The sequence below is a fragment of the Lepus europaeus genome, chromosome 21 (genome assembly GCF_033115175.1).
Source record: "Lepus europaeus isolate LE1 chromosome 21, mLepTim1.pri, whole genome shotgun sequence".
Classification (NCBI taxonomy): domain Eukaryota; kingdom Metazoa; phylum Chordata; class Mammalia; order Lagomorpha; family Leporidae; genus Lepus; species Lepus europaeus.
Genome location: NC_084847.1, coordinates 27,448,162 through 27,473,617, shown reverse-complemented (window position 1 = coordinate 27,473,617; position 25,456 = coordinate 27,448,162).

Here is a 25,456-nt window from a genome sequence, read left to right as displayed (position 1 = left end):
CAATGTAAAGCACATTAAGGACAGAGATCCCACATGAGGAGCAAGTGCACAGTGGCTCCTGTTGTTGACCCAACAAATTGACACTCTAGTTTATGGCGCCAGTAACCACCCTAGGCTGTCATCATGAGTTGCCAAGGCTATGGAAGCCTTCCAAGTTTGCCGACTCTGATCATATTTAGACAAGGTCATAAAAGACAGAGTGAGGATAGTAACCAATGATCCTAAGAGTGGCATTTACCAGGTTTGAACAATTATACAGCATTAAGTGGGGAAGAGGACCATCAGTACACACAGGTTGGGAGTAGAGCCATTGGTGGTAGAGTAGAGGTTATGATTACAAAGGAATGAGGCCCAAGTGCGCTGGACAGGGTCTAGAACAAAGGACAGAGTCATTATTAGAGGAGCTAAGAAAGGTGCTGTCTAAGCTACAAGTAATTTTTCTGATTGGGAGGCAAATAGAACCTGATAGAAGGGGCTTGATAATAATCTGGTGGGCTTTAGGCCTTGTAAGTTAAGAGGCCCAGACCTATCTATCTCTTCACATGGGGTATATTCTAAGGGAGGTATGAACCTCCTAGGGGAAGGCACTCTGTTGACTTTCATTACTTGGCTGGCCTGGGAGGAGAGCTGCCCAGGTAAAGGCAGGTGGCATCTCTAACAAGAAATTTACAGTTCTGCCTGCAATGTTGCTGACCCTACTTGGCCATCCCCTCAGCTGCAGTGGTCACTTTGGAAGTTGGGCTGAGTGAAGGGCTTTTCAGCTTAGAGCCAATAAGATCTGTGGCTCTGACCTGGGCATCCTTCGACTCCAGGGCAGGTCCATTTCCAGTGATCCAACTCTTGGCAGAGCTGCCAGGGCTCTTCACAAGCTGACTTCTGCTGAAGCCCAGGCTTACCACATTGAAAGCCACTGCAGTGGACTGGCCTGTTGGGTCTCCTTGAGGGCAGATCACTGTACATATCAGCCATTCATAGGCCTGCCACCCATTGCTTCTGATGCCTAGCTTTCTTTTCCTCCTGGCTTGTGTTAAAGCAGACCAGAGGATGCAAGTCAAGGGAGTGCCCATGTCCCATCTCTAATCTTCGGTGGCCTGAACTACAATTCTAGAGTCACAGGCATGTTCTGTAGTAGTTTTTCTAAGGTAGACAATGCCCATGAGGAAAATTATATTCTCACTTTAAAATTTTCTTTCCCTTTGGTCTGAAAGGGAGGTTTTTTCTACTTACTGTATACTTCGCTGATGGCGAAGTGAATCTAGCTATGAGATTATTATTTGAGTTCTTATTTTGGCTATGCTATTACAGAAAAATGTTAGCCATCTCTTTTATAAGGTCTAAAGATTAAATTGTGCATCCTACTGATTCCTTTATAATAGAATTAGTTTCCTACCTTGAAGAGAATAGAGAAATGAAAGAACAAGTTGGGCTTAGAATAGAGAAATGAGGGAGCAAGTCCTAGATCGCTTGCTGACAATAGCAATATCACATGAATACTTAGCAAACCGTTTCAACCATTAGATAACAACTTAAGAAAACATTTACCAGAAGGTCCAATGCCTTCTATAAATTTTAAGAATCATGTATTTGAAAACACCTCTTAAATATCTAACATGGTGTAGTTTGTTTAGCCAGTAAACTTAAGCACAACCATCTAAAATGTTTTTAGTTTCTTTCTACCAACAAGTCTAAAACATATGATACACAGATTCAGGTCCCACAAATTAAAATGTATCTTTGATTGATTTTAGCAGCTTAAATTTATGGACAATCTTATCTATAAGCCATTTAAAATAAAACTCTTAATAAAATTTCCCCATGTGGACATACAATATGTACACACATATAATATAGCATAATAGACCAATATAGCAATTTTAATAATAGCTTTTAAAATCTTTAACTCTTTTTGTAGATTGCCAATTGATTTGAATTGCTTTTTGTTTTTAGTAACCTCAGTTAACCATACTTTCTCTCAGTTGGTACTGTTAATACATTATTGGCTTCATCTGTTTACAGAGCCATCCCAAAGTACTGAATACAATAAAAGTGGCTGGAAAAAGTCCATAGGAACCTATAGGAGGACAGCTAAACACAGAACCAACAATGCTTTACTTTTATGAGCAGCACATCATATATAACTGTGGATGACAAAAGACTTTAAGTCGCCATGTTTAAAATTATAAACTCATCAACCAACAAGAGGCACTTGCTTACTTCACAGTATTTTTGAAAGCACCTGTAGGATTTTACAAGTATTTAACCCTTTAGGCCTCTGGGGCTTTCTCATTAAGATAACTATCATGTCTAGTAACACAAGATCATTAGACTTTTTAATTCTCAAACATTTGTATTAATAGCATTTTCCATTAGAGAAACTTAAAGTCTGGTACCACATCACATCTTGACAGTACTTCTAATATAATCCAAATAGACTGATTAGTTGGTGTCTCTATAAGATGAGAGACATAGGTCCTTCGATTTTTTCAGCTGGGCCCAAACTGGAAAAACCAAAGTCCAGGATTTACTGGAAATTTTAGAGACCAGATTGTTTGAAACTTTGATTTTTTGAATGCCTGTCAAGAATGCCAAGAGGGCTCAAAATCCAAAATATCTGGTTGAAATAAGATTTCTTAAAATCATGACATAACATAGACCAAATTTGATCATTGTTACAAGGTGATTATTCAAATCTTTGAAAATAAGCACATATTTAAATAACCCATAGCTCTTAATAAAAATTCAGCTGTTTTTGAACAATTAGAATTTAACAGACATCAAGAGAACATAATAGATTACTTTAACACATTGCTTTAACAGAGCATCAGAGTTTAATTCTATGTCAAAGAGAAATTGAGCTTCCTATGATCTTTTGCTGTGAGGTTTCCTTCCTTTACCTTCTTTCATATTGGTGACCATGTTTCTGTGTTTCTGTGTGTAACACATCTTTAAGCATCTTTTGCAGGGCAGGATGAGTGGCAACAAATTCTTTCAGTTTCTGTTTGCTATGAAAAGTCTTAATTTCACCTTCATTCACAAATGAGAGCTTTGCAGGATATAGTATTCTGGGATGGCAGTTTTTCTCTCTTAGTACCTGGGCTATGTCTCGTCATTCTCTCCTAGCTTGTAGGGTTTCTGATGAGAAGTCTGCTGTGAGTCTAATTGGAGATCCTCTAAGAGTGATCTGACGTTTCTCTCTTGCACCTTTTAGGATCTTTTCTTTATGTTTCACTGTGGTGAGTTTGATTACAATGTGTCGTGGTGAGGATCTCTTTTGGTCATGTTTATTAGGGGTTCTATAAGCTTCCTGTACTAAGGTGCCTCTGTCCTTCTCCAAACCTGGGAAATTTTCTGCTAGTATCTCACTGAAAATGCCTTCTAATCCTTTCTCCCTCTCCATGCCTTCAGGAACTCCTAGAACCCGGATGTTGGGTTTTTTAATAGTATCCTGTAGATTCCCGACAATATTTTTTAGATTTCTAATTTCTCCTTCTTTTCTTTGGTTTGCCTGTTTCCTTTCCTGTTCTCTGTCTTCTAAGTCTGATATTCTCTCTTCTGCTTCGCCCATTCTGTTTTTAAGGCTCTCTAATGTGTTTGTCATTTGTTCTATTAAATTCTTCATTTCATTATGATTTCTAGTCACTATCAGAGTTTCTTGTTCCACTAGTTGTTTCATTTCATTTTGATTCCTCCTTAATATTTCACTTTCACGAGAGAGATTTTCTATCTTGTCCATTAAGGATTTCTGTAGTTCAAGAATTTGTTTTTGAGAACTTCTTAATGTTCTTATCAATTTTTTGAGATCCGCTTCTTGCATTTCTTCTATCTCATCATCTTCATAATCTTGAATTGGGGTGTCTTTTTCATTTGGGGGCGTAATAGTGTCTTCCTTGTTCTTGTTAGCTTGGTTTTTGCACTTGTTGTTTGGCATGTTGGAGATATTTGGTTTCTTCACTGTGGTGTTTTTTCTTGTTACACTATGGCTCTATATTAAGTGGACTGTCTGCTTTCAGTGGAGCCTTAGAGGCTTGAGATGAGTGTGGACTGAGAGCTGTGTTTGGTTCCTCAGGGTTGAGGGTGTGTCAAAGATGACACTCCCAGGTTAGGTGTGGTAAATCTCTTTCTTTTTTTGATTTAAAAGGGAAGTAATTCCGCACAGCTGAACGTAATTGGAGGTAGTTAGCAGGCCAATGATATACCCACAGGAGCCAGAGATTGGAAGCTCTTTCCCAAGGACCACACAGGGAATCTGTGCTGCCCTCAGTGTGGGCTCCAATTCTCCTGCAGTCTCCCACTGGGTTGCCAAGCTAGATGCTAATCTCCTGTTATTTCACCCCTCCCCCCAGAGTCAGGTTTTTCTGCTAGGCTCAGGGCTGGTGCAGACCTGAGGTCGCCCCGCTTATGACGTATGTCCAAAATTGCGCCTGCTCTGTCTTGCTCGCCTTTGAGAGGTGAGCGGAGAGAGAGAATCTTGTGTCTGTATTGGTCACTTTTTTATTTTTTTCCTATCTCTCTTCTAGTTAGCCTGGTGAACTTTTCCCCACGGAGTTTCAAGCCTCGTTCCCTCTAGCCTCCTCTTTCCGCTTGCCTGCTGGTGTCTCGGGCTATTGAGGTTCGGCTCACCTCGCGTTCCAGCTCTGGTGTGTTGAGTCTGCCGCTGGTGTCCTGAACTTGGGCTCCCACGCTCTCCACGCAGGTCCACTGTGAATCACTAGTTCCGGAAGAGTTTCCTCTGCTGTTTCATCCCCTACTCTTCCTTGACCCTGCAGTATCTCCACTTATATTAAACTTTCTCTCCCCCCGGACTAATAGTGTGCTCCCTTCCTATTCCACCATCTTGCCGCTCTCTATAGAGTGTCTTTTTTTTTTAACAGCCCTTGTCTCAACCGTTGAGAAACAGTTTTTTAATACTATTTATTGAACTATTTACTTAGTATAGAGTTAATCTTATGTACATAAAGTTAATTGAAAATAGATCTTAGTAAAAACAAAAATGGGAATAGGAAAGGGAGGAGAAAGAAGGGTGGAATGTGGGTGGGTAGGGTGGGAAGAATCACTGTGTTCCTAAAGTGGTATTTATGCAATGCATGCAGTTTGTATATCTTAAATAAAAGGTTTCTTGGGAGAAAAAGGAAAATCTAGAATTTGAAATAATATTAGTAATAATCACTTTTCCTCTTGTGTTCTACATCTCATAAATTAACCCCTTTGTTGTTATTTATTTTTTATTTATATATATTCAAAACTCTCTTTTCCTGCTCAAAATGGTTCCAGCCTCAAAGTTGTTAAAGAAAAACAATTGTGACCACTGCAGCTGAGGGTATGGTCAAGTAGGGTCAGCAACATTGCAGACAGAACTGTAAATTTCTTGTTAGAGATGCCACCTGCCTTTACCTGGCCAGCTCTCCTCCCAGGCCAGCCAAGTAATGAAAGTCAACAGAGTGCCTTCCCCTAGGAGGTTCACACCTCCCTTAGGATATACCCCATGTGAAGAGATAGATAGGTCTGGGCCTCTTAACTTACAAGGCCTAAAGCCCACCAGATTATTATCAAGCCCCTTCTATCAGGTTCTATTTGCCTCTCAATCAGAAAACTTAATTGTAGCTTAGACAGCACCTTTCTTAGCTCCTCTAATAATGACTCTGTCCTTTGTTCTAGACCCTGTCTAGTGCACTTGGGCCTCATTCCTTTGTAATCATAACCTCTACTCTACCACCAATGGCTCTACTCCCAACCTGTGTGTACTGATGGTCCTCTTCCCCACTTAATGCTGTATAATTGTTCAAACCTGGTAAATGCCACTCTTAGGATCATTGGTTACTATCCTCACTCTGTCTTTTATGACCTTGTCTAAATATGATCAGAGTCGGCAAACTTGGAAGGCTTCCATAGCCTTGGCAACTCATGACGACAGCCTAGGGTGGTTACTGGCGCCATAAACTAGAGTGTCAATTTGTTGGGTCAACAACAGGAGCCACTGTGCACTTGCTCCTCATGTGGGATCTCTGTCCTTAATGTGCTGTACATTTTGATTTAATGCTATAACTAGTACTCAAACAGTATGTTTCACTTTGTGTTTCTATGTGGGTGCAAACTGTTGAAATCTTTACTTAATGTATACTAAATTGATCTTCTGTATATAAAGAGAATTGAAAATGAATCAATGTGAATGGAAGGGGAGAGGGAGCGGGAGAGGGGAGGGTTGCGGGTGGGAGGGAAATTATGGGAAGGGGAAGCCATTGTAATCCATAAGCTGTATACTGGAAATTTATATTCATTAAATAAAAGTTAAAAAAAATATGTGCTAGATCTGTACACACAGACACATCAGTGCTGGGAGAAATGAAAGAAAATTTAAATAAATAGAGAGACCTACCCCATACCCAAGTTGGAAAATTCAGTTTTAATATATGAATTCCTCCAAATTAATCTGTAGTTTCAGATAAATTACAATCAAAATACCACCCACTATTTTATGGAAAGTTACAAATTGATTTTAAAGTTTATGTTGGAATGACTTACAATACCCATAACTTCAAAAAATAATGCAAATTTTATTTCAAGGCATACAACAAAGTTGTAGTGAACCAGACACTGTGGTATAGCATCCAAATGAAGAAATAGATTCATGAAATACATACAAACCAGAGTCTGGAACCAGACCTGCATGTCTTTGGACAAATGATTTTTGGCAGAAAAGCAGTAGCAATTTAATGGTAAAAAGAAATAGTAAATGGCACCAGAAAAATTCATCATGGTGCAAAATATTAACTGCAATCCACACCTTTAACTTGATACAGATCACAAACCTAAATGTAAAACTAACAATAGAAACATTCAGAGGAAATTATGAGAGAAAACCTTCATGATATTAGCTGTGGCATTGTTCAACATGAGATTGTTGCAGTGTGTGGGTAATAGCATTGCATTGTGACTTTAATTTACTTTTCCCTAAGGACTTACAATGCTGAGTATCTTTTCTGTGCTTTGCATTTTTACATCCTCTTCCACAGAATGTCTGTTTACATCTTCAGTCCACTTTAGTTTTTTTCTTTCCATATTTTAGGTACAAGACATTTAATGCTTCTTGTTCTGCAATCATTTTTTCCCAGTTCGTGACTTGCCCTTTTAATTTTTTAAATAATTTCTCTCTGAAAACAAAGGTTTTGATTCGATGAAGTTTAGTTTTTGATTTTTTAAGGGATTTGACTTCATGTATTTTAAAGAATTTTTCCTAATGGCAAGAGTATGGTGATTTTCTATTATGTCTTCTAAAAGTTGCATATTTTTAGTTCTTATATTTATGTATCAAATCTTTCTGAAGTGTGAAGAAGGGTTCAGGTTCACCTATTTTGGCAACAATGTTAAGTTGCTTTATCAAATATTGTTGACATTTCTCTTTGAAACCAACACTTATCTTCAAACCATTAACAAAAAGAAATTCTTTGTACACACTGGGTATATTATAACACTTCCATTATGGTCAGCTTTTATCGCCTTAATATCATTATCACAATGTCTTGACTACTGTAGCTTTACTAAACTAGTTATTTTTAGTAAAAAAAAAAGTGTTAATTTTAACTTTCATTTCTACTTCAAAATTGATTATCATGTGCTTGGACTGTCCTTACACTTCCAGAGTCAGCGTGTACATTTCTAAAGTAAACCTCTCCTTCTATAGCTTCCACCTCCCTCTTGCTGTGACTCAAATTCTAACACCTTGACCTCTCCAAACTCTTTAAGTCTGTCTTTCAAAACTGGAGTCCAGGAGTCCACCAGGCTCCATCTGGTTTCGTCCTTCCTCCCCTGTGGCCTGGAAATTGCTTCCAGGGGGCACACTGGAGTGTTTATAGGGCTGACCTGGTTGGTTTCTCTTTTATTCGGGATGCCAGGCCCCTACTGTCTGTTGATCAATATCTGGCAATGTTTTCTGCTGTGTTTTGTTGACATTGGGAAAGTAAGCTCTGGAGCCCTTAATCCCTCAAAGACAGAAGCAGAACTGCCACCACATCATGTGAAATTGGCCCTCTTTGTGAGTGGAGAGTGCATCTCATTGTGGTGTTAATTTGCATTTTCTGCATGATTGTTGACCTTGAGCATCTTGTGAGTAACAACTGGTCTTTCACAGATCTTCTATGAAAGATTCAACAAATCTTTTGCTGTTTTTTAAAGTGCCATTGTTTGTCTTATTAAATTGTAGGAATCTTTAGACATTCTGAAAACCAGTCCCTTTTCAGAAACATGTGTAATGTGAGTATTTTCCCCAGTCTGTGTCTTGTCCTTTCATTTTTTAATTTTTTTTACAGCACTATACAGAAAAAATGCTTGGTAATCGGTCAGTGTTTCTCACAAATATTTGCTAACAATTCTGACATTATACATATGTGTGTGTCTATACATGTAGATATGTATGTACATATATGATATGTATATATATATATATACTAACCAGCATACACATATATACATTCAAATATATATATATATATATATATATATATATATAAAACTGTGTATTCAGACTGGTACTATTGATTTTAACACAACTTATACATATAGATAAACAAGTATTTCCCTAGCTACATTCTCTGTGAAACCCTAGAAATAATAACAGCCTAGTAATAATGAATACAAGTATAATACACCTATGTGTTTAGTTCTATTTCCCAATGAAGGCACCAAAGTTCCTGGAGGAAGCTATTGATTTGAGGTCTGAGCCAAGCAAATTAAAAGCTGACTGTGCAGGGCTCAGCATTATTGTCTAGCAAGTTAAGCCTTGGCTTGCGGTGTGGGTACCCTGTATCACAGTAGAGGTTTGAGCCTGGCTGCCCTGCTTTTAATCTGGCTCCCTGCTACTGCACCTGGGAAAGCAGCAGAAGATGGCCCAAGTACTTAGGATCCTGTCACCCATGTGGGTAACCCAAAAAAAGTTCCTGGCTCCTGGCTTTGGCCTAGCCCAGCCATGAACCTGGTGGCCATTTGGGAGGTGACTCAGTGGATGGAAATATTTTTGCTCGATCTAGGTTTCCACATCTATAAATGTTAAGGTAACTTCAAATACCCTTACATCAATCCATGTATAAACAAGAAACTTGCTATGATACACTTTGATTTTCTCTTCCATGTTTATTCATTCAGTTGTTTTCTCCCAGGTTCTTACATTTGCATTTACATCTGTGTGTGCTATAACCCTCATAACACATTGTTATGAATTTTGCTGTAAGCAGTAAATTATCTTTTAAAGGGTTTTACAATAAGAAACACATCTTTCATGCCTACCCATGTATGTGTTATTTCTAGTGCTCCTAGTCTTACTTGTAAATCCAATTTTCCCTCTGAGTTCATTTTTCTCTTGCCAAAAAATCCTTTTTACGAGTAGTGCAGGTCTTCTGCTGAAATGTTGTCCCTTGTTATTCCTTTTCTGCATTGTCTTCATTTGTCTCTGTGTTTAGTTTACTTCTTTCCAGCACTATACCAAAGCCATATCATTCTGGGCCACCTTACCATGCTTCTTGCACAAAGTAGGCAGTCCAGCAGGTGTTCAGTGGCAGCCATCAAGATGCTGCTTAGGCTGCCTGCATCCCACATCAGTTGGAGTCTCTGATCTGCCACCCATTCCAGCTTTCTGCTAACGTACACTGTGAAATGCAGCAGATGATGGTTGAGGTATGTGAGTCCCTTCCATCCACGTGGGAGTCCCAGATGGATCTCCAGGCTCCTGGCTTTAGCCTGGCTAATCCTTGGCTGTTCTGGATCTCTGAGGGGTGAATCAGCAGATGGGCAATCTCTCTCTCTCTCTCTCTCTCTCTCTCTCTCTTTCTCTTTCTCTTTCACTCTAGTTTTCAAAAAATATAAAACTCTGCTTTAAAAAGTCTGTGCAAAACTTCTTTTGTTCCCATGTATGCAAAGGCTTTTGTTTCAATACTTTCAAGACTTTTCCCTAACCATAACCCTATTACTAGCCCTGTGCCTAAACCTAGCCCTAGCCCTAACTCTAGCTTTATCCTTAACACTAGCCCTAGCCCTAGCCCTAACCCTATACTTAACCCTAACCCAAGCCTTAGCCTTAACTCAGTACAAGTCCTAGACCTAGCCCTAACTGTAGCCTGAGCCCTAGTCCTAATCCTAAACCTAACCCTAGACCTAGCTCTAGCCCTAACCCAAACTCTATCCCAAACTCTAACACTAACACTAACCCTAAATCTAGACCTGGACTTTGCCCTAAAGCTAGCCCTAGCCCTAGCCTTACTTATAACCTTAAAACTAATGCTAGCCCTATGCCTAAATCTAGTTCTAGCCCTATCCCTAAGACCAAACCTAAACCTAGCCATAGTCCTAGCCCTAGACCTAGCCCCAACCCTAAGCCTCACCCTAGCCCTTGCTGTAACCCCAGCCCTAGCCCTAACACTAGACCTGCCCCTAAATTTAACCCTAAACCTAACCCTAATAATAGCCCTACCCTAGCCATAGCATTAGCACTAGCCATAGCACTAACCTGAACCCTAACCCTAGTCCCCGCTCTAGTCCTAACCCTAACCCTAACACTAAACCTAAACCTATCCCTACCATAACCCTAACACAAATCCTAGCCCTAGCCATAACCCTAGTTCTTGCCCTATCTCTAACCTTAAACCTAACCTTGGCTCTAGCCCTAGGCCTAACCCTAAAAAAACCAAAAACCTAACCCTAGCCCTAGCCCTAGCCTTAGCCCTAACCATAACTATAACCCTAACCCTAGCCCTAGCCCTAAACTTAGCCCTTGCCCTATTCTAACTAATCCTAACCCTAGCCCTAACCCTAACCCATAACCTAACACTAGACCTAGCCTAGCCCTAGTCCAAGCCCTATACCTAACCCTATACTTAACCCTAACCTTAGGCAAAACTCTTGCCCCAGCATTAGATCTAGTCCTAGCCCTAGCCCTAACACTAGTGGTAGCCTTATCCCAAACTCCAAAGCTAAACCTAGTCTTAGCCCTAGCCCTAGCCCAAGCCCAAACCCTAGCCCTAGCCCTAAACCTAAACTAACCCTAACCACAGCCTTTGCTATAGCTATGGCCTGAGACCTAACCTAGCCCTACACCTAACACTAACCCTATCCCTAACCCAAGCCCTAGCCCTGGCTCTGGCACAAGCCCTAGCCCAAGCCCTAACCCTAACCCTAACCCTAGTGTTAGCCCTAGCCCTAACACTAACACTAACACTAAACTTAAACCTAACCCTAAAGCTAAACCTAGCCCTAAGCCTAGTCTTAGCCCTAGCCCTGACTCTAGCCTTACCTCTAACCCTAAACCTACCACTAACCCTAAACCTAACCCTAGCCCTAGGCCTAACCCTATCCCTAGCCCAACATCTAACCCTAACCATAACAACCCTAAACCTAGTCCTAGACCTAACTGTATCCTAGCCTGAACCTTAACCCTAAGGTTAAACTTTGCCCTAGCCCTAGCTCTATCCCTTGGCCAAACCCTAACACTAATCATAGCCCTACCCTAGTCTTAATTGAAAGCCTAAACATAACCCTAGCCCTAGACATAGCCCAGCCCTAGTCATAGCCCTAGCCCTAACCCTAGATCTAGACCTATCCTGAAACTTAAACCTAACCCTAGACCTAACCCTACCCCTAACCCTAACCCTAACTGTAATCCTAACCCTAGCCCTAACTCTAACACTAACCCTATTCCTAGCCCTACCCTTGCCCTAAACCCAAATCTAAGCCTAGCCCAAGCCCTTGCCATAGCCCTAGACCTAATCCAAGCCATTGCTCTAACCCTAGCCCTAGCTCTAGTCCTAATCCTAGCCCTTATCCTATTCCTAACCCTAACCCTAGCCCTAGACCTAACACAACCCTAAACCTAACCCCAGCCCTAGCCCTAGCCCTAGTCCTAACCCTAGCCCTTACCCTAGCTCTAGACCTATACCTAAACATAAACCTAAATCTAGTTCTAACTCTAGTCCTAATCCTAACCCTAACCCTAACCGTAACCCTAACCATTGCCCTAGACCTAGCCCAAGCCCTGTCCCTAAACCTAACCCTAACCTAAAGTTAACCCTAGCCCTAGCTCTAACCCTAAACCTAGCCCTTTCCCTAACCCAAATCCTATACTTAATCCTAAACCTAGCCCAAGCCCTAGCCCTAGCCCTAGCCCTAGCCTTTGCCCTACACATAAACCTAAACATAGCCGTTGCCCTAGCTCTAGCCCAAGCCCTAACCTGAACCCTAACCCTATCCCTAGCCCTAACCCTAACCTAAACTTAGCCCTAGTGCTAGCTCTAGACCTAACCCTAGCACTACCCCTAACCCTAAACCTAACACCAACCTTAACACTTGCCCTAGATCTAGCCCTAAACCTAACACTAACCCTAAACATAGCTGTAAGCCCTAACCTTAGCCCTAGCCCTACACTTAGCCCGTGTCCTATCTCTAACACTAAACCTAACGCTAGCCCTAGCCCTAGCCCAGTCTCCCAGGTGGGGCTGCAGGTGCCAGGCTGAGTGGGAGCAGGCACAGGGACTGTGTCTCCTACGTGGGGCTGTGGGTCTCAGGTCGACTGTGTGCAGGCTTGGGGCTGTGTGTCCTGCGTTGGGCTGCAGGTGGCAGGCCTAGTGTGCATAGGCACAGGGGCTGTGCATCCCACCTGTGGATGCCAGTGCCAGACCAAGTGAGCATGGGCACAATTGCTGTGTGTCCCACGTAAGGCTCTTGTGCCAGGCCGAGTGGGCACAGACATAGAGGCTATGTGTCCCTCATGGGGCTGCAGGTGCCAGGTGGTGTGGGTGGGGCACAGGGGCTGTGTGTCTTGTGTAGGGCTGTGGGTGCTAGGCCAAGTGTGCATGGGCACAGGGCTGTGTGTCACATGGGGCTGTGGATGCAAGACTGAGTGAGCGCATGCAAGGGGCCGGTGTGTCCCATGTGGCGCTGTGGGTGGCAGGCCGAATGAGCATGGAAATGGGTCCCTATGTTCTGTGTGGGGCTGCAGGAGCCAGGCTGAGTGAGCATGGGCATGGGGGCTGTGTGTCCTGCATGAGGCTCCAGGTGGCAGGCTGAGTGTGTGTGGGGACAGGGGCTGTGTGTCCTGCATGGACCTGTGGGTGCCTGGTCAAGTGAGCATGGGCACACGAGGTTGTGTGTCCCGCGTGGGGCTGCGGGTTTCAGGCCAAGTTAGCGAGGCCACAGGGGCTGTGTTTCCCGCGGGGGTCTGGGGGTGCCAGGCCGAGTGAATGCGGGAACAGGGGCTGTGTGTCCCGTGTAGGGCTCTTGTGCCAGGCTGAGTGGGTGGACACAGGAGCTATATGTCCCGCGTGGGGCTGCAGGTGCCAGGCAATGTGGGCATTGGCTGTGGGTTCCAGGACAAGTGTGAGCAGGCACAGGGGCTCTCTGTCCTGCGTGGGACTATGGGTGGCGGGCCGGTGAGCGCATGCACAGGTCTGTGTGTCATGCGTGGGGCTACAGGTGCCAGATGAGCGAGTGTGTGCATGGGGCCTGTGTGTCCTGTGTGGGGCTGCAGCTGGCAGGCCGAATGAGTGCAGAAACGGGTCCGTATGTCCCACATGTGGCTGCAGGTGCCAGGCCAAGTGGGTGTGGGCACAGGAGCTGCATGCCCTGCATGGGGCTGCAGGTTCCAGGCTGAGTGAGCTCATGCAGGGGGCTATATATCCCACATGGGGCAGCAGGTGCCCTGCTGAGTGAGCGCAGGCACAGGAGCTGTTTGTCCCATGTGGGGCTGTGGGTTTCAGGCTGAGTTAGCGCAGCCACGGGGGCTGTGTTTCCCACAGGGGCCTGGGGGTATCAGGCCAAGTTAGCACATCAAGAGGGGCTGTGTGTCCCACATAGGGCTCTTGTGCCAGGCCAAGTGGGCACGGGCACCGGGGCTGTTTGTCTCACATGGGCCTGTGGGTGGCAGGCCAAGTGAGCATGTGCACAGGTCTGTGTGTCACATGTGGAGCTGTGGGTGCCAGGCCAGGTGAGCATGGGCACAGGGGTTGTGTGTCCCGTGTGGGGCTCTTGTGCCAGGCCAAGTGTGCGCGGGCACAGGGGCTGTTGGTCCCACCTGGGCCTGCGGGTGGCAGGCCAAGTGAGCGTGTGCACAGGGATGTGTGTCACTTGTGGAGCTGGGGGTGCCAGGCCAGGTGAGCATGGGCTTGGAGTCTGCGTGTCCCACTTGGGCCTGTGAGTGGCAGGCAGAGTGAGTGCAGGCATGGTCCTGTGTGTTGTGGAGTGCAGGTACAGGTGCTGTGTGTCCTGTGAGGGCCTGTGGGTTGCAGGGCAAGTGTTCACGGGCACAGGGGGTTGTTTCCCTCATGGATTTCTGTTAGCCAGGCTGAGTGAGTGTGGACACAGGGGCGATGTGTCCTGCATGGGGCTGCAGTGCCAGGTCGAGTGTGCGTGGGCATGGGGGCTGTGTGTCCTGCATGGGGCTGCGGGTGGCAGGCCAAGTGTGCACAGGCACAGGGACTGTGTGTCCCAACTATGGATGCGGGTGCCAGACTGAGTGAGGGTGGGCACGGGACCTGTGTGTCCCGCGTGGAGTGCCATGTCGAGTGAGCGTGGGCACTGGGGCTATTTGCCCTGCATAGGTCTCTTGTACCAAGCCAAGTGGGTGCAGACACAGGGGCTTGTGTCCCGCATGGGGCTGCTGGTTCTAGCCAGTGTGGGCACAGGCACAGGGGCTGTGTTTCCCACGTGGGCCTGCTGGTGGCTGGCCAAGTGTGTGTGGGCACAGGGGCTGTGTGTCCCGCATGGGGCTGCAGGTGGTGGGCCAAGTGTGCGCAGGCATGGAGGCTTTGTGTACCATGTGGGGCAGTGGGTGCCAGGCTGTGTCAGCATGGGCACAAGGGCTGTATGTTGTGCATGGGGCTGTGAGTGCCTGACAGAGTAAGCACAGGTATGGGGCTGTGTGTCTCTCGTGGGGCTTCAGGTGCCAGGCCAAGTGAGCGCAGGTTCAGGGGGCTATGTGTGGGGCTGCGGGTTCCAGTGCAAGTGAGCTCATGCATGGGCTGTATGTCCTACATGGGGCAGCTGGTACCAGGCTGTTAATGCATACACAAGGGCTGTTTATCCCATGTGGGGCTGTGGGTGCCAGGCCAAGTGATCTTGGGCACCAGGGTTGTGTGTCCCATGTGTGGTTACGTGTGCCAAGATGAGTGAGCGTGGGCACAGGGGGCTGTGTGTCCCATGTGGGGCAGAAGATGCCAGCCCAAGTGAGCGTGGGCACAGGGTCAGTGTCCCATGTGGGCTGGGGGTGTCTGGCCGAGTGAACGTGGGCCCAGGGTCTGTGTGTCCCACGTTGGGCAGCAGGTGCAAGGCCGTGTGAGTTCCAGCACAGGCGCTGTGTGTCCTGCATAGGGCTGCGAGTTCCAGGCCGAGTGAGAGCAGGCACAGGGGCTGTGTGTCATACCTGGGCTTACAGTTGGCTGTCTAAATGAGCGTGGGCACAGGGGCTGTGTGTCATACCTGGGCTTACGGTTGGCTGTCTAAATGAGCATGGGCACAGGGGCTGTGTGACATACCTGGGCTTACGGTTGGCTGTCTAAATGAACGTGGGCACAGGGGCTGTGTGTCATACCTGGGCTTACGGTTGGCTGTCTAAATGAACGTGGGCACAGGGGCTGTGTGTCATACCTGGGCTTACAGTTGGCTGTCTAAATGAGTGTGGGCACAGGGGCTGTGTGTCATACCTGGGCTTACGGTTGGCTGTCAAAATGAGCATGGGCACAGGGGCTGTGTGTGCCACCTGTGGATGTGGGTGCCAGAGTGAAGGTGGGCACAGGTCCTGTGTGTCCTGTTTTGGGCTGTGGGTGCCAGGCCAAGTGAGCGAGGGCCACAGGGCTGTGTGTCCCTCAATGGCCTGGGGGTGCCAGGCTGAGGGAGTGCTAGCACAGGGGCTGTGTGTCCCATGTAGTGCTCTTGTGCCAGGCCGAGTGGTCATGGACACAGGGGCTTGTGACCTGCGTGGGGCTGTAGGTGCCAGGCCGAGTGAGCACGGGCACAGGGCCTGTGTGTCCTGCTTTTGCCTGGGGATGCCAGGCCAATTGAGTGTGGGCATGGGGGCTGTGTGTCCTGCCTGAGGCTGTGGGTTTCTTTTTCTTTTTCTTTTTTGACAGGTAGAGTGGACAGTAAGAGAGAGAGAGACAGAGAGAAAGGTCTTCCTTTTACCCTTGGTTTACCCTCCAATGTCCACCATGGCTGGCATGCTGTGGCCGGTGCACCTCGCTGATCCGAAGCCGTGGGTTTCAATATGAGTGATCACAGGCCGGAAATTGTGTGTTCTTTGTGGGGCAGTGGCTGCCAGGCTGGTGAGCAGGGACACAGGTGCTGTGTGTACCGCCTGGGCCTATGGGTGCCAGACCAAGTGAGCAGGGGCACAGGGGCTATGTGTCCCACGTGAGCCTAGGGGTCCCTAGGAGAGTGAGTTTAGGCACTGTTGCTCTGTTTCTTGAGGTTTTTTTTTTTAATATTGTGCATGAGGGCTAAGAAATACTGTAGAATAGAAAAGAAAAATGAAGCCATGTACTTCTTCATCTTCAAAAAATATATATTTCAAAATTGATGGGTCAAAAAAGATAATTTACTGAGCTGGTGCTGTGGTGTAGTGGGCTAAGCCATCATCTGCAGCACTGGCATCCCATATGGGCACTGGTTCACCTCCTGGCTGCTCCATTTCCCATCCAGCTCCCTGCTAATGCACCTGCAAAAGCAGCGAAAGATGGACCAAGTGCTTGAGCTCCTGCACCAATGTGGCAAACACAAATGAAGCTCCTGGCTCCTGGTTTCAGCCTGGCCCAGGCCTGGCCATTGCAGCCATTTGGGGAGTGAACCAATGAATGGAAGATCTCACTATTTCTGTCTCTTCTTCTCTCTCTGTAATTCTCACTTTCAAATTTATTTATAAATAAATAAATATTTTTTAAAAATTCAAAAAGACAATTTACATAGAGTATTAAGGTCATGGAGAGATCTTAGCAGAATAATTAAATGACTTCCAAAGAATAATATCTTGAGTAAATTCTGTGTCTTTCTCAGTAGAGAATGCAGAGATTATGCTTAAAGTTGATCATTCAAGGAATAGACAAACTTGTTTACTGAATCAAATATGAGATAATGGGATTGCTATCAGGGAAGCAGACTTTGGGTTTCTATTTTGCACTTTCATATTGTTTGAAACCATTACACATAAACAACCATACATGCGCACACATGCAGGAAGAGAAGGAAAAGAACAATGTAACTCCTAATCAGTTACTTGTGATTTTACTTATGCCTTTTAATGAGTTTAGATTGTCTTTTATCCAAAGGAAATATTAACATGTGTCTCAGAAGTTTTTTTTTTTTTTTTTTTTTTTTTTTTTTTTTTTTTTACAGGCAGAGTGGACAGTGAGAGAGAAAGAGAGACAGAGAGAAAGGTATTCCATTTCCATTGGTTCACCCTCCAATGGCCACTGTGGCCGGCACACTGCGCTGATCCGAAGCCAGGAGCCAGGTGCTTCTCCTGGTCTCCATGCGGGTACAGGGCCCAAGCACTTGGGCCATCCTCCACTGCATTCCAAGGCCACAGCAGAGAGCTGGACTGGAAGAGGGGCAACCGGGACAGAATCCGGCGCCCCGACCGGGACTAGAACCCAGTGTGCCAGCACTGCAGGCAGAGGATTAGCCTATTGATCTGCGGCGCCAGCCAGAAGTTGTTTTCATGATCTGTGTGCATGTGTTATACACCTATACATCCTATACATCCAACTCCCAAATTTCATTCAACACCAGGCAAAACCATAGTTGTCATACTATGAATACAGAGTTTAAAACCCTTGGACAGCAATATATTTTATTACTAGAGATTACTTTTAATCATTTCATAAATAAAATAACTATAGGTTCAAAACCAAGAGTTTTAAATTCTCATCAAATAATTAGTTTATACAATTTTTGTGATGTTTTCCTTGGAATATTCTCAATAAAGGAGATTTTTGGTATTTTTAGGAAGTGAGGGAACATGGTTATACCTATCAATCTTATCATGAGCACCGTTGTGAAAAAGAAGTCACAATTTCCTTGGCAGTTTTGGACAAATATGGATAACCAAATCTTCATTTTACAGGCTGAAGTCTATTTCCTGGTAGCTGTTATTCAGTGGTCCCCATCTAAGCACATTGGAACCCATAGCTCTCTCCATCCCATCAAGTGCATCTTCCTGGTTCCTTTGGAATGGATATTCTTGGTGCCACCAGCTGTTCTGGTGGATTTTTGCAAACTCAGAGAACAGAGCTTATGGTTTCATGGTCTATTGGAAATGCCTTTTGCTCTTAATCAATGGCTTATTAAGACATACAGAAATGCTATATCACCAATACGGGAGTCAAATAAGTGGAATAGAAATAAGCCTTGAATAACAAGAGGCTTGTAGGAATGACGATAGGTTTCTAGTTTATGGAATCTTAATGTATCTTCTGATTACATGCTGAACATTATATATTACATTACATATGGACATGAATTTATAATTATATAAAACACAGGCATAAGTTTAAAATTTTCTAGTCTAGATTTTTTCATATAATCTACACCCATTATAGTATAATATTAAACACAAATTAAAAGACTAATAAACTACGTGACATCCTTAAGACTTCTGTTTAACAAAATTTAAAAATTAAGAAAATTTGAGAGAATGCTGAGACATAGAAAAGAATTATATCTGCACTTTATTAGACTAAAATTCTATGAAATTATGAGAAAAAATCTCACAATAAAAGCTGGCACAGAATATAAAGAGATAACTCATAAAAAAATATAGTAAAAGCAAATGGAGTTGCATAGCCTCACTAGTAGTCAGGGTAATTCAAATTAATAATTAACAAAGTTTCTAATTTATCACTTAGAAAACACAAAATGAAGAAGATATAATCCAGAATATAAATAAAAAGCACATATTTGAACAAATGTAATAAACATATCGGACTGATAAACACCCATAGCATTTCATTACATGGAGGTAAAAGGTGGAAACGTGTATTTCAGATCAAGTAAAGTAATTCTATAGAGATGGAAGCTATTTTGAAAGTAAATTAGACAAAGTGAACTAGCCAAATCTCAACAGAATATTTTAATTAAAAATAAAGACACCTAACTTTATCTAGCAGATTAAAGACTAAGTAGGCCCAATAAGATTTTTGAAGAACAGCTTCTTCACCTAGTAGATACTAAAATGTGTTTCACATTAACAAAACTTAAGCTATGTGGCCTTGATATCAGAAAGAGTAAAAAAAAAAATGGAAGACTATGCAAAGGTTTCAAGTTTGTACAAAAAATCCTATTTGAAAATAGTAACATATTAATTCATCATATTCATTGAATATTTAGGTATGGAAGAATCAATTCTAAACTGATAAAGAAATAAGAAACCATAGTATTTAGAAATTAAAAATATCACAGGAGTCCTACTAGAACATTTGCAGCTTATAAGACATGATGTGGAAATAAACTTGACTTTATGAATTACTTCAGTAAGGAGAGCATGAACCTAGAAGTTAGAGAGCAGTGGTGTTGTGCTTGTGACACTGAGCTGTATGTGAGCTGCTGCTCATTGATCCCACAGGAAGAAATCCTGGTCTGCTTGAATTTCAGAGGCTAAAATAAAACTATAGTTAAGAAGTATTTTTTTATTTGACAGGTAGAGTCATAGACAGTGAAAGAGAGAGACAGAAAGGTCTTCCTTCCATTGGTTCACTCCCCAAATGGCCGCTATGGCCGGCGCTGTGCCAACCCAAAACCAGGAGCCAAGTGCTTCCTCCTGGTCTCCCAAGCACTTGGGCCATCCTTCACTGCCCTCCCGGGCCACAGCAGAGAGCTGGACTGGAAGAGGGGCAACCAGGACCAGAAACCTGGAGCCCATATATGATGCTAGTGCCACAGGTGGATGATTAACCAAGTGAACCACGGCATCAGCTCCTAGAAGTATTTTTATATGAAAGAAAAAGTTATTGAAATGCAAAAGTTTAAAATGATAAAAATATTAGAATACTGCACATAGTTTGATCAAATATTTAAGATTCAGTACTTAGTTTATATATTTTTTTTGACAGGCAGAGTTAGACAATGAGAGAGAGAGAGACAGAGAGAAAGGTCTTCCTTCCATTGGTTCAACCCCCAAATGGCCGCCGTGGCCGGCACTGTGCCAATCCAAGGCCAGGAGCCAGGTGCTTCCTCCTGGTCTCCCATGTGGGTGCAGGGCCCAAGCATTTGGGCCATCCTCCACTGCCTTCCTGGGCCACAGTAGAAAGCTGGACTGGAAGAGGAGCAACCGGGACAAGAACCCGGGGTGCCGGCGCCGCAGGCGGATGATTAGCCTAGTGTGCTGCAGCGCCAGCCACATAGTTAGTATATTTATAAATATCATTCCATAATTATAATAAAATATAAATTAGAAAAGTAAATAAATTATTAAGATAATAAGAAATACCTCATTTATTATTTGCTGTTTGTCAGATTGAAAACAAGTTAAATATTTTAGTTAACAGATGTGGGAGATAAGGAATGGGTATGATCATCCATGGGGGAAAAGTGATTCTGTCATCTTTATATGATTCTTGTCTTCTTGCTTACTGTTATCTCCATTATCCATTATCATCCTTCCACCCATTTCAGGACTAGGCCCTTTTGTTCACTACTGCAACTTACTGCTATGAACTTAGTGGTCTTACTAATTCCATTTTACAGATGAGAATACTGAGCCTTGGCAATGAGCTAATTTTGAGTCAGAGAAGTTGTAGTGGTATGGATAGAGTGCCAATGCTAATGTATCCTGGATATAAGCTTTATGTGAATCCAGGTATGCTCCAGCATCCAAGCTCTTAGCTTGCATGGATAATTCTTGTAAAGTGTTTTAGTCAGTTTTGGCTGCTGGAACAAATTTCCATTGGCATAGTGGCTTCAACATGGTTTTGGAGGGTGGAGAGATCAAGTTTAGGTTGCTGGCAGGTTCGGTGTCTGTGGAGGGCCTGCCTTTTAGTCTTTAGATGGCTGTCTTCTGTGTCATCTGTGGCAGAGTGAAGAGACAGAGCACCTCTCCTCACAAGGGCCCCAAGATCTGGATATAGCTTCTTCCTCAAGACTCCATCTCCAAATAACACCATGTTGGGGATTTAGGCTTCAACACAAGAATCTGGGTGAGATGGGGCATGCAGTCCACAATGAACTCTCTACACTTCATCTTCTGTTTGTTTTGCTGCTAACTCATTCCATTTTGTGTTAAGGAAACATCTCCAAGTTATTTTTCTTGTAACACTCACTAAATGTACAGGGTGATGCTGTGGCAAATCGAGTTAAAGCCCCAGCCTGAAGTTTCAGCATCCCATATGGGCACCAGTTGCAGACCTGGCTGCTCCATTTCTGATCCAGCTCTCTGCTATGGCCTGGGAAAGGAGCCCTCTAGCGCCAGGCCCACTCCCCTCCTTGACCTCCAGGGCCAGGCCCCGCACCCCTCCTCACCCTCCAGGGCCTGGGCCCAGCTTCCATCACTGCCCTTCAGGGCCAGGCCCCATCCCTACACTGCCCTCCAGGGCTGGACCCTGCTCCACTCCTCGCCCTCCAGGGCCTGGCCTTGCTCCCCTCCTTGCACTCCAGGGCCAGGCCCTGCTCCCTTCGTATCCCTCCAGAGCCTGGCCCTGCTCCCCTCAGGCCGAGGCCTCTCCACCCTCCAGGGCCGGGCCCCTGCTCCCCTCTATGCCCTCCAGAGCCCAGCCCTGCTCCCCTAGGGCACAGCCCTTGTCACCCTCCATGGCTGGCCCCTGCTCCTCTCCTCACCCTCCAGGGCCTGAGCCCTGCTTCCCTCACTGTTCTCCAGGGCCAGACCCAGCTCTCCTGAGGTGCAGGCCTCTTTGCCCTCCAGGGCAAGGCATTCCTCTCCTTCTCACCCTCCAGGGCCTGGGCCCCACTCCCTTCCTCACCCTTCAGGGACTGGGCCCCGCTCCCCTCCTTGCCCTCCATATTCTGCGCCCTGCTCCCCTCCTCACCCTCCAGTGCCTGGGCACTGCTCCCCATGCTGCCCTCCAGGGCTGGGTACCACTCCCCTCATCGCCCTCCAGGGCATGGGCCTCACTGCCCTCCTTACCCTCCAGGGCCAGGCCCTGCTCCCCACACTGCCCTCCAACATCAAACCCTGCTCCCCTCCTCAAACTCCAAGGCCTGGGCCAGGCTCCTCTCTTTGCCCTCCAGTACAAAACCCCCACCCCTCCTTGCTCTCCAGTGCCTTTGCCCTATTCCCTTCTTGCCCTCCAGGGACTGGCCCTGCTCCCATAGCCACCCTCCAGGGCCTAGTCCCAGTCCCCTCACTGTCCTCCAGGGCCAAAATCTGCTCCCCTCCTTGCCCTCCAGAGCCTGGGCCCTGCTCCCCTCCTCGCCCTCCAGGATCTGGGCCCTGCTCCCTTCCTCACCCTCCAGGGTCTGGGCCCTGCTCCCTTCCTCGCCCTCCAGGGTATGGGCCCCACACCCCTCCTTGCCCTGGAGGGCCTGAGCCCTGTTCCCCTAGCCGCCCCCCCTGGCTCTACTCTGCTCCCCTCGCTGTCCTCCAGGACAGGGCCCTGCTCCCCTCTTTGCCCTCCATGGCTGGGTGCTGCTCTCCTAAGTGCAGGCCTCCTTGTACTCCAGGGCATGAGTCCCCGTCCACTCTCTGCCCTCCAGGGCTGGATACCGCTCCCCACAACACCTTCCAAGGCCAAACCCTGCTCCCCTCCTTGCCTCCAGGGCCTGGGCCCCACTCTCCATGCTGCCCTTCAGAGCCAGACCCCACTCTGCTCAAAGCCTTCCTGAGCAGAACCCCGCTCCCCTTCTCACCATCCAGGGCCTGGGTCCCACACTCCTCCTCGCCCTCCAGGACCTGGGCCCCACTCCAATCCTCACCCTCCAGGTCTGGGCCCTGTTCTCCTCCTCGTACTCCAGGGCCTTGGCCCCGCTCCCCAAACTGCTCTCCAAGGCCAGGCCCCACTCCCCTCAACATCCTCCAGGGCCTGACCCTGCTTGTCTCCTGGCCCTCCAGGGACTGGGGCCCACTCTGCTTTCTGCCCTCCAGGGCTGAACCCCACTCCCCTCCTCACCCCCATGGCCATGGCCCGATCTCCTCCTCACCTTCCAGGGCCTGGGCCCTGCTCCCCTCCTTGCCCTGCAGGGCCTGGGCCCCACTCCCCACACTGCCCTCCAGGGCCAGGCCCCACTCTGCTCATCATTCTCCAGGGCCGAACCCTGCTCCCCTCCTGGCCCTCAAGGGCCTGGGCCCCAGCCTCTCCTTGCCCTGCAGGGCCTGGGCTCCACTCCCCATGCTGCCCTCCAGTGCTGGGCCCTGCTCCCCACTCACCAGCTCACTCTCCAGGGCTGTACCCCACTCCCCTCGCAACCCTGCAGGGCCAGGACCCACTCCCCTCCTTGCCCTCCAGGGCCAGACCCTGCTCGCCTCCTTGCCCCCCAGGGCCAGTGCCTCCTCTTCTCCTTGCCCTCCAGGGCCTGGGCCCTGCTCCCCTTCTCACCTCCAGTGCTTGTGCCCCACTCCCTGCCTCACCATCCAGGGCTTGGACGCTGCTCCCTTCTTGGCTCTCTGGTGCCTGGGTCCCACTCCCCATGCTGCCCTCCAGGGCTGGGCCCCACTCCCCTCAAAGCCCTCTAGGGTTGGACCCCATTCCCCACCTCATCTCCAGAGCCTAGGCCCCACTCCCCTCCTCGCCCCCCTGGGCCAGTGCCTCCTCTCCTCCTTGCCATCCAGGGCCTGACCCTGCTCCCCTCCTCACCCTCCAAGGCAGGCGCTGCTCTCCTAAGGTGCAGGCCTACATGCCCTCCAATGACAGGCCCTGCTCCCCTCCTTGCCCTCCAGGGCTTGGGCCCTGCCCCCTTTCTCACCCTACAGGTCTGGGCCCTGCTCCTCTCCTAGACCTCTTGGGCTTGGGCCCCACTCCCCTCCTTGCCTTCCAGGGCCTTACCCAGCTCCCCATGCCACCCTCCATGGCTGGGCCCTGCTCCCGTCCTCGCCCTCCAGGGCCAGGCACTGCTCTCCTAAGGTGCAGGCCTCCTAGCCCTCCAGGGACTGGGCTCCTCTTCCACCATAGCTCTCCAAGGCCTGGGCCCTGCTCCCCTTGCTGCCCTCCAGGGCTGGACCCCGCTCTCCTCCTCACCCTCCAGGGCCAGACCCCGATCCCCTCACCACCCTCCAGGCCCAGGCCCCACTCCCCTCCATGGCCTCCAGGGCCTGAGCACTGCTCCCCTCCTTGTCCATCAGGGCCAAACCCTGCTCCTCTCACCCCCTCCAGGGCCAAACCCACTCCCCTCCTTGCCCTCCAGGACCTGGGCCCAGCTCCTCTTCTTGCCCTCCAGGGACTGGGCCCCCTCCCCTCTCCACCTTCCAGGGCCAGGCCCTGCTCTCCTAAGGTGCAGGCCTACTTGGACTTCTAGGTCCTGGGTCCCACTCCCCTCCTCGCCCTCCAGGGTCTGGCCCTGCTCCCCTCAGGCAGTATTTAAAATCTTTGTAGATTCAGTAATGTGGTATCTGGTGAAACACTCACAATAACAAGTAGATTAAATATTTCCTAAGTTGTAAATAGGAAAGAGGCTGTTGAGGAAAAGAGAGCTCACTACAACTAAATCGGATGTCTTATATATACTCTTTGGTCACATACAAAGCTTTTCCTTTCCATCTTCCTCAACTAGACACAATCTCACAATCTGTTGCAAATTGATAAATATTCATCGGTGATTGATGACACAGAACACACTCCATTTAGAGTCTAACACCCTCAGATATTTGCTGAGTGGCCAACATCAGTGAAATTTTCATCTCATTGCTCAATTGGATTCCCTGCCCATAGGCTCTCCTTGCTGCAATCTAATCTCTGTCTCAACATTAAATGAATCTTTCTGAAGCTCTGCTTTGTATCACATCACTCTCTTCTTTAAAAAAAATATACTAAATACCCCTTCTGGACTGAATGCAAATTCCTTAACATCACTGACAAAACCTTTCCCATTCTTTCCCCATCTCCTGCCAGTCACTTCCCCACCAATTCTTCCCATTCTCTCAGCTCCCCATGCCAGCCACACCCAAGCCAGTCAATCTTCAAATGTGTCACATGGATGATCTGTGACCTGTCCCTTTTCTGGGTCCTTCTTCCAGTATCTTTATGAAGTATCTGTCCCATATATGGTAGGGAATGAAAGTGGAAGTCATAACAGCCTAGGAACCTCATCGATATTTCTGAAGTTTGTTGTTAGGTATGAACATATCAGGTTTAGTCTGGTTTAGTTTGGTACTCTTCAGAACGCAGCAAGATAAAACTGCATTGTAATACAACTGCAGATAGACAAGGAGAAACAGAAAATAGCTATCAGGATTCAAAAGAGTGGCATGTACATTAACCAAATGTGACATTTTAATAAAAGTCATATTAAAGGAAAAATACCAGATGCAGGAAGGCTAAAATGACATATT